General features: G+C 44.3%; 1 long non-coding RNA gene across 1 annotated transcript; it reads right to left on the reverse strand.

The window, feature by feature from the left end:
* Nucleotides 1-2125: 2125 nt before the first annotated feature.
* LOC140684625 (uncharacterized) lies at nucleotides 2126-11485 on the reverse strand. The gene is made up of 3 exons (XR_012057163.1): nucleotides 11273-11485; nucleotides 3044-3175; nucleotides 2126-2222 (listed from the first exon to the last, which is right to left on the reverse strand). It is a non-coding gene; the product is annotated as an uncharacterized lncRNA (long non-coding RNA).
* Between the last annotated feature and the right edge of the window lie 4351 nt (nucleotides 11486-15836).

Below are 15836 nucleotides of genomic sequence, written 5' to 3' on the forward strand. Positions count from 1 at the left end.
CCTGTGATCTTCCATTGCCTCTGTTTCTGAACTCTGTACTGAATTGATGTTCCCACCAGAAGATAAATGTCATATGTTGGATTTAAAAATATGTTTTCCAGAATAAGCAATCTGACTTCTGAAGGCTGTACATTCTGTTGATAGAGGGAAAGAAAAAAAAAAATAAACCCCACATTAAAAAGAGCTCATTTGTTTAAAACAGACCATGAAGCAGGAATTTAGAATCTAGAAGTGAAAACCATTATTTGCTGTAATTTTATTTTTATTATTTGGCTCTTTAGTTTCATCTTGACTTTTGTCACAACAAAATGCAAGGGACAGTGAATGGTACAGAGATCTGCTCTGTGCACACAGTGCAAGAATGAAGAAAAAATTCATGTCGATATGAAGATCATTTTGGAGACTATAGAAAAACAGATGCTCATTCACACATTCAGAAATACGTCCTCCCCTCTGACATCCAGAAATCTTACCTTATAGATGCTTTCCTGAAGTCTTGCCTTTAATTTAGAACTCCCTGTTTTTATTCCAGACACCAGAATGGCATCTCCTTGCTTGGCAACGTTTTCCATTTCCAATATATAGGAAGGTGGGATGTAAGTGGATTCTAAGAACTTGAGAATAGTGAAAGGTGAATCACAAAGTGAACAGAAAATTGTTAACCAACCTTTGTTTACCCACAGAGAAACACCACCAGCATCTACTCCCAGCCACTTCCATTTTTAAGCCGATTTAAGATACTTGCCTGGGACCAGATATCCCAATTTTACTCATTCTTTGAGGTATCTGCAGCTAATTTCTGTGACAGGTAAGTTTGTCTGAAGCTTGCTTGTGAGCTATCACAAGACTGCACATGTTGTCTACAATTACCTCTCCAGTTTGTTCAGTAGATGAGACTGCAAAAACCCTCTATATTGTAAAAGAACTGATGTGCAAGACCCAAAGCTTATGTTTATAAAACCAATAGCTCAACAAACCCAGAATGCAACTCTGACCTCCCTCAAGAAGCCAGGACGTATTTAACAAATGACTATGAAAATAGTCTGCAAGCAGAAAACCTGTAATAACTGTTAGAAATTTCAGTGAAAAGTGGCAAAAGAGAGGGAAGGAATTTGCCATGAACGGGCAAATGACAGGAAATTTTGGAAAGAGGAGCATATTTCACATGGTGTCACCTTCTGTATGCACATGATCTCCCTGGCTTCATGTGCACGTTCAGAGAAAAGCCAGGGGAGCCATATGGAGAACAGTTATGGATATTAACATATTCCTGACAATTTATGATTTATTTTGCAAAGCTGTACCACTTGTAGAACATTTCTATGGTATCATAGTTATGCTAACAGTAGAGAATATATCAATATTAGTTTGGTTAAAATCACATCAGCAAATAGTTATACTGACAAAAAAAGCTCCATATGTACCAGGACTTGGGATATCCAGTCCCACTAAGCCATTCATTCTGGCTCTCACTTGTACCTGCAGCTTCAGGTGTATTATGGGCTTAGCAGGCTTTCCCCAGCCAACGCTGCTTCTGTAAGGCTGCAAAATTAGTTTGTGTTTGCCCAGGAGCAAAGTCTTGCTGGCTCCCCCCATCCCACCTGTGGCGTATTTGGAGTGTCAGGTGGAGGATGGAAGTTGGCTGTTAACCATTCTGCTCTGTAGGAGAACTGGTTTCCCCACAAGGAATCCTCCTATTTCAACACCAGAACTAAGTGTCCACTGACACCTGAAACTCTTAAGGCTCAGAGAGCTCCTTTCTGAAATGGAAAGTGACTTTTTTCCCTTCAAAAGCGAAAAATAAAACTCTGCTGAAATCCTGAGATAACAATCTTACTGGTAAATCTTCCTTCTGCATGAGATGTTTCAGAAAGATAACAACTGCATCTGTTTATTTCTAATTATTGCATCGGAGATACCAGAGCTGCTCACGAACACTATCAGTTAAATTAAACAGAGAACAAAGTGCCCAGGCTGCTGAGTAGGTTAAAAAAACCCAAACTGAAACAACTGACCCTTAACATTATCATTTTAGGCACCAGTTCAGTAAACTGCCTAGATGTGGGGAAGTATTTTTTACGCATCAGACTGAACCAACTTTTGAGACCATAGGAAATTACTTTACCGTAGAGTGTTGTGGGAATCTGAGAAGCCATCAGGCTCTGGGTCCTTCACCAATGTCCAATCAAACACCAACCCTGCCAAAGTGCTGAAAGTGTTTCCTACAAATCAAACAACCAGATTAAAATATAAACAGAGAACGAGCATAGAGTCTTCCTGGAACATAAACCATGACCTATTTCCCTGGGAAATTTCTCTATTTTATCCCTACAAGAAGAACCATGAAGTACCCTTGAATCTGCACAACACCAAGCCACAAATCCAGCACTGCACATAGGACAAAAACAAATTTACTTTTCATTATTAACATATCACCATATTACCATACTTCACCTGACATTCACAGTTTACAAACACAGGTGGGATGGGCACAGTAACCAAAACAGTTAATTCCACCTTTTATAGCAGCTTGACACATTATTTCCCTTCAGTAGCTGTTCTAAAGCTCCCTTGCTTGGAGTGTTGTGTGTGCACAAAACTTGATCGTTGTAAGCATGGAATTCATATCAGATCATGGCTCTTTTTCTGATGCTACAAAAAGCAGAAGTTTTCTACTCCTATTAAATAACAAATGCATTCACAAATGCACTGACTCTTGTAAGCCTAAATGGTGTGTCCCAGAAGTGTTTGTGTAGTAGTTAAACAGATTGAGCAATAGGTGGCTGGTCTCAAACATCACCTCGGAACCTCCTGTCAGATACCTGACTGTTCACAAAAAACATCCTTTTGCAAAATTCTTTAGACTACTTCAGCTCAAAAGAAAAAAGGAACAGACAACTCCACCAGGTATGATCCAGAGAAACTCCTTAAAATTCTCCACTTGGCTTCAAACAATCAACAGCATGACAAATAAAGCTAGTGCATGTATCAGACAGTTAGAACTTTCAATATCTATTTAATTTCCTACAAGCAGATCTCTTACCTTCTGAATCCAAAGCATGAATTTTGAGCTCCAGCGGTGAATCCTCAAAGTAGAGCTCTCTCATTGTGGACACAACTTGAATGCCATGAATTAAATCAACGATGGCATCACAGCGAAGCACTTCTCCAGTCACTTGAAGAGACATCAGAAAGAGCACAAGAAAGCACAACACTGGATGTGCTCATCAAGAACAATGATAAGTTAAGATGCACCTCAAATTTAGCCAGTGACACAAGGCACTGACACTGAAGGAACCGAAACTTGGTAATGACTTTCATGAAGAAACTCATGGTCAAACAGTGGCTCAGAAAGCAAGAAAAACAGTTCCCTTCCTCACTGAACTGCAGAATAAATCTGCAGAAACTCTGATCTCCATTTACACTGACAGGTACAGGTGTTGTCTGGGAGTGCTTATGCAGAGTTGCTACAGTGCTCTCGTGTCCCAGAGATGACTTTTACCAAGAGACAATAAACGCCCATAAACTCCTTCAGTTAGTGACTGCATGACATTTAATTGGCCATCCGGCTTTGCCTCTCTCTCACTATAAAAACTAACCAGGTATATTGTATGACAGACACAAAAGCAACTTCCAGCTTTTCAAATACTAAGTATCTGAATTTGCGCTAGTCATTTTTATTAAACACTTTTTTATATTTCAATCACCCCCTCTATTGGTGGATTTTTGGGGGTGGGGGTTTTAAGAATTACATTTTTTTCCTGGGTGTATCATTAAAGTAATTAACACTTATCTGAGGCAAACAGAAGTTAAAACTTTTTACTTTTCCACGGCGATGGAAAGCCTAAAAGACTGTGCATAGGAAGTGAAATGTGCCTGTGCAGCTCTAGATCTCAGCTTTGCTGCCGGAGCACGGCAGGACGGGCACGAGAAGCAGTGGTTAGCTCAGACTCGCGCGTGTCCTTGGCGGAGATGATGGTGGTGAGGCGCGTGGGCTGCGAGGAGCGCGCCTGGACCAGCGCTCTCTGCGAGCAGAGGCAGCCGGCCGGCCCCAGCGGTTCGATGCTCGCCACCTCTGGCCGCGTGGACGACCTGCGGGTGGGGAGCTGTCAGCACACGGATCCCAGCAATTCACCCGGCACCTGCTGCGTGCCCAGCCGCTGCCTTTGGGAAGAGCGGATGGCAGCAGCTCCTCAAGGACCCCAGCCAAGGCAAGCGTGGGCTGAGGATGGGGAAAGCCCAGGGCAGAGGCAGGGCAGGCAAGCTCACTATTCTCTCCACCATGGAATCAATCAACTTTCCCCGAAACCCATGGAGCAGGCCCAGGGTATTACTTAGTGGAGCCCAGCGTTCCCTTCCAGTGTACCAAAACCATCAAGATAAAACAACAACAAAAGTTGAAGAGTTATTAAAAACCAAGCCTCTTCAAAGTAAATCTGAGCTAGCAGCGCTGCACATCTGAGGGGTAAGTGCAGAGCCAGTGAAGTGCTGCAGCAGCCAAAGCCCTTGCTAGTCACTCCGGCCCTTCAGCCCCGTGCCCGGGCTGTGCCGGGGCCGTCCCAGCCCAGAGCCAGGGAGGGAGAGAGGCAGCGCCGGGAGCTGCTCGGGAACCCAGCCCGGAACAGCCCCCGCTGTGTGCCCGGGATCCGCTCACACGGGCCCTTTGAAGGATTAAAACAATAAAAGCAAGCACTGATGGGTGACAAAGCTGCTCGGGAATCGCTTCTCCGGATAGCACAGCTCTGATGAAAACTTCTAGAGCAGACAGCTGCGCTCTCTGGTAAATGCAACCTAAACCGGGCACTGGATTCTCCCCTGTAATTTGGGGAAGCTGGATGGCTTGGACTTTTTCTCTGGAAGATGTACAAAAATGCCTACCTGGGATGTGTGGGGAAAATTCTCTAACCCAGCAAGGAGCAGGATGGGAGTTCCAAACAAACAGCAATGTCACGTATGACTGAGTTCTCAGACACAGGTTTCACCTCCTTCTCTTAATGGCACAACCAACAAATCCACACCAGCAAAAACCTGAATTTCTCCTTAACTAAAATCGTATCTATTGAAAAACAACACATCACAGCGCACTGAATTATCTGAGAGTTAACAGCTGCAGCCCGGGTGAGCACGGGCCTCTGCTCGTAGCCACTGCAAGAAAACTGCAAATCCCGTTTCGAACCTTAAGCTCCCAACAGTATTTTGCTTCCATAAGGAGTAGTTTTAGAGGATTTTGAAACGACAATATCAACTGCTGACCCAGAATTTCAAAGTACTTTATCTAATCAAGGAAAAAACAGCCCACAGCAGTATGCAATGGGCAATTGAAACACTAATTGAAAGCTTAAACCTGAAAATTGTTTGTTTATATCTAGTCTACATACCTAAACAATGTACACAAATATGTGCATATCTTTAATAGGGATTACACTGTTTCTAAAATAATATTATTTTCTGTATTGATAGCACACAGCTTTACTCTAAAAAATTAAAATCTATTTGAGAGATTAAAAGTGAGCAATTAGTTATTTTCCTGCTGTTCTGTTGTTCCCAGGCAACCATGAAACACTTTTCCAACATTTAGCAAGTTTCTTTAAAAATATAAGCTTTCACAACAAGTAAGGCTTTTCCTGTACTTGCCTGGTTGGCTTTTAAAGCTGAGCATGCGCATGTGACTAGGTCTGCATGCAGGTTTTTTTAAATAAGAATTATATGTAAGAAATTGACTTTTATTTAGCTCTTTACACTGCTTAATACTCTCTGCCATTAGATGTTGTGTTATTAATTTGAGGATTTTGCATTCTTACAGTCTGGTATTGATTGTGGTTACAACACAACAGGGGTTTCACTGTGGTTTGTATTTGTTCTTTTAATATCTGGCTATGAATTGTAATACAAAGGCACTGTGATTTGCACTAATAGCAGTGCTGTAAAATGGAATCTAATTACAGGATACTTTTCAGACTAGGAATACATCAACAAAAATTAAATTTTAACTGCAAACATACACTCTCCAATTTTAAAGGAACTTTCATGCTTTTACAGCTAAAAGCCAGTCACTGCAGTAGAGAAACTGAGATTAAACACTATTTGGCTTCTAGCAATAGTTTAAGAGGTAGAATATCACCTGAATGTCTTTTTTTTCAATAGAAATTTTACTCCAATGGGCCTTTCTGAGGCTTGGTTTCATATGGATTTATATTTAAAAACAATCTGCTCGAGTAGTGTTTTTTCCAGCAGAACACAGGAAGTATCTGATGGCCCCTCTATCATTCAGCAATATCAGAAGCACATTCTGCTTACAGCTACCTGGATGCAGGGCCAAGCACAGAGAGGCAAAGGCATTAATCAGCCAGGCTGGGGATTACAGCAGCACTATGCTGGGATCACTACTGGGTCCTAGATGGGCAAGAAAAAGAATCTTCAGCTTTAAGTGACAAAACCCACAATTTGGATCCTCTGCCAACTACAGAAGCTCTTCGGCAGCATGTCAGTGTGTGTGACATTGAGAGCTGGGCTTGTCAGAAGGCAAAATTAGATCCTGAGAAGCCAGAAATGGGAAACATTTCTGGCACTTGCTCTGGATTCCAAGCCAGTGCCTGTAAGAAACAGCAAGGCAGGGAGGAAGGACCTGAAAGAAGACTGAGGAGGGAAGGGGAAAAAAGCTCACCAAAGTCTCCAGTTTGTATTTCCCTCAGAGAAAAATCCTACTTGCTGAGGAATGAATGGCACCAACAAAGAGGCTGCCAGTCCTCTTGTCAGTTTGTGCTTCATTCACCATTTCCATCCCCTCCAGGACCTCAGACACAGAGCCATGTGCCAAGACTGTAGCCACACATCTAGCCAAACCCAGGCCTGTGTTCTTCATTGACTGTTCTGTAACACCACATGTCAATCAATACCCCACTAGATTATACTTCATTTATTCATCAGTTGGTTCAAAGATCAAGCACTTATTCCTGTTTCTCTCCCTGGCAATTCTCTGTTGATTCTTATTGCTCCAGTGTTTTATACTGTTCTGTCAGCTCTTCAGATTAAACTCAGCTGACTGAGTCAGCAAAAATCCACCTCTGTGGAGCTGCACTACGACTGTCAGTTGATCTGATCTTTAAGAATTTTATTGGGCATTTGGGCTGGTATGCAGTCAGCGGAAACTGAGCAGTAGAAGACTCCAAGAGTTTGGGAAGATTGGACTGACCAATACACTGGGGACATTATATAGCCACTCTTGGGACTAAAAAGAGAGCAAAAGTCTAGAACATTTATTTCATGTGTGTTCAGCAATGAAATATTGCCCAAAATCAACAAGTCCCTAGTCCTTCTGTCTGCCTTAGCAGGCAAGTGATGCTCAGACTGAGAAAAAGCTTTTTTCAACAGTAAACTTGCACTGATATTCAAACATCAGCTAAGAGAAACAACATTATTTCTTCTGCCTCCTGGGCTCTGTCAGAACACTTCTGCCACAGACTCGCACCCCTTGCTCTGGTTCTGAGCCAACACTCTCAGGTAACACACACACCTGAGTCACAGCAGCACAGCCCCTCTCACTTTACCACCCAGCACACCTCAAACCAGTCCTGAGCTCCTGCTGGCACTTCCAAGAGCTTGAAGCCCTGCTGGGAAAGCACAGCCAGGTGAATCAGGGAGAGGGAGAACAAACATTATTTAAGATGTCGCTTCACAATATGGAAGTTAACAATAGCTCACACGAAATATTTTTTGTGACAGTCAGACAGGTTTTTTAGACCTGTGGTAAAACAGGTGATCCAGGAAGCAACACAACTCCCACATTACCAGGGATGAGACTATTGGTCTTAGAGCAAAGCAACAGATCTCAATGAACAACACTACTGATATAGATTTTTAAAAGCACACAAGCCAGCAGATGGAGAAGTAAGATCAATCTACAACAACAACATGACAAGGTAAGGAGCTGGAAAATGAGCTTTGCCAGCCAACTACTGTGACAGCAGCACTGTGCAGTGGGCTTGGGCTCTCTGGAAGTACTGTGCATCCCACAGCTCCAACACCACTCAGCCACTGCACTCTCCCTTTACTGTTGTGCCACCAGCTCCTCTCCCATGGCAATTACCTCATTACAACTCCTTCAGTGAGGGCTTCAGTAGCACACACAAACCTTTCATTAAGGTGGCAATAAACTCCTCTTCATTTCCACCAGCCCTCACCATGTATCTCAGTTCTACGCTCCATGAAACAATGAAATATGTAAACATATTTGTACACTGCAGATAATTTCTGCTACAAATACCCAGCCATGGAACATACCTTGGGGGGAATTTTTTTTTTTGTGTGTGTGTTCCCATCCTCCCCCCAAAAAATGTTATTATGGTATAGCAGGTTTCAAGGAGAAAATTCTGCTTTTGAATGCTTTCATTCTTTCAGGTATAATTTATGGATTAAGGTGGTTAAAAGACAAATACAGATGCAATATAAATGCTAAATATATCTGCACAGACTGTATTTTATGCCTGAAAATAGTGCCACGTACGATATTAACAGATGGAAACACCGTCTGCTTTGAAAACAAAGCTTTTTCCAAAAAAATAATTTTAATATAAAGGCAACCCAAACTCCAGAAGGCATGAGCATTTTGAAATCCAGAAAATACTTTAGAGCCATGCTTGTAACTTTACCATTACTCCCAGTCTGTTGGGATGATGACAGAACTTGACCTTTTTCCTCTCAATCAGTGCAATTCTCAGACACCACTACAATCACTTTGAAAATATCCTACTTTCAGACGTAAACTTGAAGGCTGAAAGGGAAACTGGGAAAAAGTAAAGTCACAACATGCTATAGACTGATATTTCAGGAAATTGGACACTTGCCTTTGAATTCTGAATGCTTGAGATGAGTAATGCAGACCTTCAAAAGGTGTCAAGCAGCTATCAGATGCTGCTGTACAACCAGAACAGCTCCCATAGGTCGCCTCTAACCCCTCAATCTCCCATATCCTAAACCCCCAGTCCCCTCTCCAAACACAGAGGGCCTGAATCTGACCATTTCCATTCAAACCCCTGCTTTCATGCATGCAAACACACCTATCATTTCCTAAATGTGAGGAAGAGTCACTCCATCTCAAGCCATTGCATTTGGTACTTCCTAACTTGTTCAGTTTGACAGCCCCTCTCCAGTAACAGCTCCTTCAGACAGGAAGCACAGGTGTCAGCAAGTGGCTGTGCTGCTGCTCCTCCAGACACAATTCCTTCTGTCCCCCCACAGCTCCAGGCCTGCGGGGACAAGGATGCAGAGGGAGAGAGCCCCAGGTGCAACTGCTGCATCTGCTCAGGCACACACACGGCTCCTGCTTCCTCCGGAGGGTTTGCCGAGCACACGTCGAGTTTCACAACCCACATCCTGCCAGGCCTTGCAAAGCAGAAGTCAATAAATGCTCATTCTACAAGCCACAGAAGATGACAGCACACAGAAGATGAATTAGGTGTAATTTCCTTAATTCTCAGCCAAAAGTCATCTCTGAAGGGCAGAGGGAGAGGATGGAAAAGGATGTTGAGGCCCCTTTGCATGAGGGATATGAGCCATTGTATACTGGCAAACAGCACCAATGGAACATGCTCTGAAGTATACAAAAATCACTTCCATTAGAGATATGTAGATAAAATATGGCATGTCTCTGGAGAACAATCTTACATCTTTTCATTTGAAGAGTTTAGTGAGATTAGCAGAGATCTCCATGCTTCTGACAGCGGGATAGCACCTGGCATGTGCAGGAATGGCTGCAGCCAGCCCAGCATCATCTCACAGCTCACTGGCAAACAGGAAAGGGTGTCTATACTGCCCGATTTTACTAGTGCTTTGATGAGTTTTGGGGTTTAGCTTTATGCAATGTACTTTACCTCATAAACCAAACCCTTTTAAAGACTCAGCAGCCTTCAAAAATTTGAGTAAGGAAAGAGAAAAAACCCACACTTATGAGATTTTCACTAAAGCAGTCCATTAAAAATTAAATTACATGACCACAAGCATCTCATCTAGTAACTTTCATTTAGTTGACTTCTGGGAAAAATTACTGCTCTTCTTCACAAACATCCTCAAATATAAAAATTGTAACAGACCAAAGCGTTGTTCCCAGCCCAGAGATTGAGAAATGTACAACAACCAAGCAAAGAAACAAAGAGAATGAAAATATAGCCCTTTAAGATGTGTTTCAGTAACTGCCACACACAAAAAACCTGAAAACTGCTACACACATCCATCTGGCACATTAGGAAGTATCATCCTAAACATACCTCAACTGCTGCTTCTTTTTCAGGTGGGTACCTCCTGCTCATTACTGATTACGTTACCACTCTAGAGCTCGACAGAAAGGACAAGGGGTTGGCAACATTTGTTTACCATGAAGACTACCATGAGCTTTCTAAATTTGCCCATGCTGTGGGATTTGCCTTCAGCCTCAGCCTCTACCCAGTCCTCCCCCCTGTGCCAGGCAGGAAGGGGGCTCCCAGCCAGAAGTTCCTGGAGTATATCCCACGTGCTCAACACTGAGAAAACTGGGAAAGCTTTCACTTTTGAAACTCCACTTCACTGTTCCCAGGTGGAGTCTTAAGGGAGCTGTTACCTACACTTGCAGCAGCACTGAGAGGCTTCCGACTTAGCTATGACTCCTTTATGTCCACAGCCTGAGCTCAGAGCTGTCAGGACCTTAATTACTGAGCACAGCAAGAGAAGGGGTATTTCATTACTGAGCACAGCAAGAGAAGGGGTATTTCATTACTGAGCACAGCAAGAGAAGGGGTATTTCCACAGCAGCAGCACTTTGGGCACTGTCCCCGCACACTTGGGACTGTGGCCATGTGTGTGGTGGCACTGCGGGAGTGCAGGGCGGCAGGGTGAGCAGTGCGGGTGTGGAGGCACAGTGGGCACGGTACCTGGAGCAGCAGGTGGAGTGTGTGTGTGGGGTACAGAGAGAAGCAGATGAATACGTGTGGGGTGTGTGGGTGGGTGCACAGCGGTGAGAGGCACATGTGAGGCACGGAGCCATGGTGGGAAGCTTCCTTTACAAGCAGGGACCTCCAGCGGGTTGAACCCCCACTGCAAACAACAAACAACCTTTTCCCTTCGGGATGCTCTCCATGCCTGCTCCCGCACTGCTGGGCCGCCCAAACATGCCAGCAGCGAGGTGAGAGCGGTGGGAGAGGGCCCGGCTGCCTGGGAGCCGTCAGGGCCCGCCGCGGGCCGGGGAGCCGCCGCAGGAGCCGGCGGGGGAGAACGGACAAAGGGCGGCGGCACCTGCACTCACCAACGGTAGCAACCCTCGCTGGCCTCTAGCGTGAAGTTGACGCGGGTGCCGCGGGTGAAAGGGAACAGCACCTTGGCGGTGTTGAGCCTGGAGAAGGCGGCGAGGTGCAGGAGGAAGAGAGGCAGCGCCCCGGGCGCGGGAGGAGCTATACTGACGCTGGCGGAGCCGTGCGGGGCGCGAAAGAGCGGCAGGGCCGGGCACGGCAGGGCAGGGCTGGGCTGGGCACGGCCTCCCCCGCCCTCCGCCCCCCGGAGCCGCACCGCCCTCCGCCCCCCGGAGCCGCACCGCCCTCCCTCGTGTGAACTCACGGGGTGCCAATGGCCAGGCGCCGGCTGTTTGAAAAACGTCCTTTTCTCCGGGCCTAACCCCCAGTGTCTCGTGGAGTCGTGCTCCAGACCCTTCCCCTTCCCCGGCCAGGCTCCAGCACCTCAATGTCTGTTCTGTCGTGGGTAGCAAAGCTGAACACAGGGTTCGAAGCGTGGCTTCAGCTGAGCCCAGCACGGAGGGACGGTCACTGCCCTGGTCCTGCTGCCACAGCAGTGCTGGAACAAGCCAGGTGCCATTGGCCTTCCTGGCCCCCTTCATGTTCCCCGGACACACTGGTGCTAACAGCTATGCTGAGAAACTGTTCATTCATTACCACAGCATCTCAGAATGGTTTCAGTCAGAAGGGGCCTTAAATCACCGACTCCCACCCCCGCCCTGGGCACCTTTCACAGTCCCAGGCTGCTCCAAGCCCTGTCCAACCTGGCCTTGGGCACTGCCAGGGATCCAGGGGCAGCCACAGCTGCTCTGGGCACCTGTGCCAGGGCCTCTCCACCCTCACAGGGAGGAATTTATTCTTAACATCTAATCTCAAACCCCTCTCTTTCAGTTTGAAGCCACCCTCCCTCTTCTTGTAACCCCGGGCCCTTGCAAATAGCCTCTCCCCATCTTTTTTGTCAACTCCTTAAGGTACTGGAAGGCCACAATTAAGTCACCCCAAAGCTTCTCCAGGCTGAACAAACCCAATTGTCCCAGCCTTTCCTTGTATGAGTGATGCTCCATGTGTGAAGGATCTGCTTGTCCTTACCCATGACAGAAGCATGGTACACATATGCATCAGGAGAATGGATTTCAGAAAGGTCACATGCATGTTGGAGATCCTTAAAAGATCCTTAAATCCTACTCAGAAGATCAGCTTGCTATCCAGGCACATGAGCTAAAAGTTTACCCAGCTTTAATTTAGGTGGTATTACCAAAGTTAGCCAGTTCTCATTTATTCTAAGCAAGTAAACTTATACAGGTCGTTCTCTTTACATAGGAGCACCTTTTGCACTATTTATTTAGCTCGTGTTTTATTTATCAGTACCTCAGCAATGCTGTTCCACTTTCTATCTCAGAGGAATGTGTGCTGCTGGACAGTTCAGTTCTCCCTGCAGCTTCTGTGTGTGTATTACTCATTTTCTGATTAACGATCATGAAATTGTATGGTCTGATTTAGAGAAGAGCTGAACTATGCAGCTGCAATTTAAGTTAATAGGAGCTGGGCCTAGAAAAATGTGTGATATTAAGGGTGTTGGCAAATCAAGCTCTTGCACTTTAAATTGCTCCCCAAAATACTGAGGGTTGTTTATCTTCTTTACTATTTCTCTCAGTGAAGTTGGAAGCTTTCTTTGTAGACATGTTGGGAAGATAAGTTCAGTAAAGGCTGGGATATTAGAGAGGAATGTATAAAATTGCCAATGACTAAAGAGTACAATATGTTTACAGTTAGTACAATTACAACTGAGTAAATAAGAGGTAGATAATGAGTATTTTGCATCCTGTGTTGTGAATGAGGTGAGGAAATGTCTGTATCCTGATACTTCCTAGCTTTAAAAGCAGAGTGTGCAATCTCACAATTTATTTCCTTTCTCTCAGCAGCAGCGGTGGTGATGAGTATTCAATGTGAGAAGAATAATTTTCCAGTAGCAAATACTTCTTAGACTTGAATTCTTTTCATAAGGATCAGCAAGGTGCAGTTGGGACCTTAAAGCTTATTGATGAAACATGACAGTGAAGTATTGCAAATAAATATCCAACACATCTTTCAGTGCATACCTAGTGGTTTTAAGAACAGAGTAAGGCAGGGGACATTGATGAGCAAATCTACAGTTTCCATTATATGGTAAAATTACCAAGCAAATTGTGTGCTCCCTTGAATTGTAAGTCATGCATTGCAGCACTGTGTTAGCATTTCTTTTGGCCAGAGGAGGCTGATCTGGGGGGCAGCCAGTGCAGTCAGGGTGTGCTCTGAGGAGTCTCCGCCTCAGGGGTAGGAAGGAGTCACTAAAACATCAGGGGCTGACTTAGCAGCGTTGCTGCACTGCTCCACTTTTCCTTTCTGCGCTGCTGTGAGATCCATAGGAGTCAGCACAGCCCTCCTGCCAGGACAGACAGTGCAAATACCTCCTCTCAGGGTTTCCCGGTGTGCTGGAGAATGGGAGCAGGATACACCTGCCAGGAATCGGAGGTAATTTTACAGACATATCAATGTACACCTGAGTAAGTCGGATAAAGAACACAAATGGAAATGTCTTGGTCACAAAGAATGCGATTACAGAGCAATAAGAGGGAGTGCTTTATTAAGCTGCTTAAGGAGGGAAATAGGCAAACAATAAATGGTTGTTCCCTAAGAAGCTGAGCCTTTTGTGGAAGAATTTCAGGAGATTTTAGAGGCAATCAAAATACATGCAATAAATAACAAAACACCAGGTGCTGATCATGTTTCTACTGGAATATGAAACTAAAAGGGAGAGAATTACTGAAAGATTTTACAAACTCACTTGGTTGGTCAGAAGATCTGAAAACACTGCCAAGGAACCAGACAGACATGTACTCTGATCAAATCTTTTAAATCTATCAATTTCTGAGGGAAATATATTTTTCATAAAGCTAGAAAAATGTGTGTCAATATATGATTAGGTGATCTGTTGACAGTGAAATACTTTTAAATCCTTGTTCAAGAAAAGGAAGTATTTGAATGGCACGCTGATAAAGGACCATCTGGACAAGAAACACCTGGCTTAATTTTCAGGCATTTCATATTTTTAAATGTCTGAGTAATTTAAAATATTTTAAACTTATCTTTGGAGCGAAAGAACACACCCCCCAAGAGCGCCCAAACCCAAACAACAAAACCAACTCTAAATAAATGCAACTTAGAAGGTGAAACTTCAGCAAAATGGTAAGGCAATGAGGTGTGGAGGGTTATTTTAAAGCGTACTGGGTGAGGATGACTCAAACCAGCTCCAATCCTAACCCCTGCAGGTATGTCTGTACTTGTGAGTTAACAGTGTAGGACCAGCTCTGTGAAGTATCAGCAGCTGAATGCATTAGGTACAATTTACTTGTAAGAGCAGTTTCATTAAGCTGAAATAATCAGGGCTCACCCAGCAGAATGATGAAAAACATTCTCCATTATCACACTCCTGAACCTCTCAAATAAAATAATATTTGATTGAAAGGCTGAAGAATGCCTGACAAGCACTAGTAATACATTTAATGGAACGCCTTTTCCTGTAGGGATGCAGCTCTGGTTGGGAAGAGAATGGGGAGTTGCCTGCACCATGCTGAGGAGGAGATGAAAAGGGCAAGTCACTAGAGTTGACAAAGAAGGTGGTCTGCGAATAGTAACTTTAGAGCAGAGTAACAGTGATGGGTCTCTTTTTTTGACTGATGCTGTCTGTGTTTACGCTGCAGAGCAGAACAGTATCCTGCAAAAATCACTGGGAAAGATGGTCAGCTTTCTTTCCTGCCTGGCAGGCTGCTGCTCCCCTTGTCTGTCTCACCCATCACTGAGATCATAGCACATATATTTCCTGACTGACCAGCTCAATAGCTTTCATTGCTGGGCTTTTTTCTGCTTAATTTGCTTGCTGGTTCCACCCTCATAGCTGCAGAGCCTTGAAAAGTATTTCCAGCAAAGGAACTTCAGTCAAAGAAGTACGTAAAGTATCCAATATATTAAAAGGTACCTAAAAACCAACAACAGAGGAACAGCACTTCAGCTGGTGTCTCTTAGCGCCAGCAAAAGACTCAGAGAATCCCAGGATGGATGAGGCATTACACTGCATTACCTCACAAGGGTATTTGAGACTTACAGAGTACAGAAAGAGTCCTTTTCCAGTTATTTCTCTATCACTTTCTCCACCAGTAATCACATTCAATTTACTGTATTAGACTTTTGTATCTTCATACACCTATGGAAGGTTTTATGAGAACATCCTTTCAGCCTTACTACTGCTTTCTACAGGGGTAATGATGGACTGACAGCAATATAAAACTGACTATTTTGGTTATCCTGGCAGGATTTTCCTTCCTTCCAAGGCATTAGGCCAAAGGGAGGCATAAATTCAGAAAATGTCCAAAATTAAGGCAGGCAGTTACTGGTGTCGAGGAAGGCATGTTTAAAATTGATGGAGGTTCAGTTCATTCAGGTTATTGAGACAAGAGTCCTTGTGTTTAGAAAATGGGTAAAATAAGAGCCAAGCCTGCCTTTCTTTGCACAGCCTCATCTGCCAGGGATGCTGCTAGGAGTTTT

The sequence above is a fragment of the Taeniopygia guttata genome, chromosome 8 (genome assembly GCF_048771995.1).
Source record: "Taeniopygia guttata chromosome 8, bTaeGut7.mat, whole genome shotgun sequence".
NCBI lineage: Eukaryota > Metazoa > Chordata > Aves > Passeriformes > Estrildidae > Taeniopygia > Taeniopygia guttata.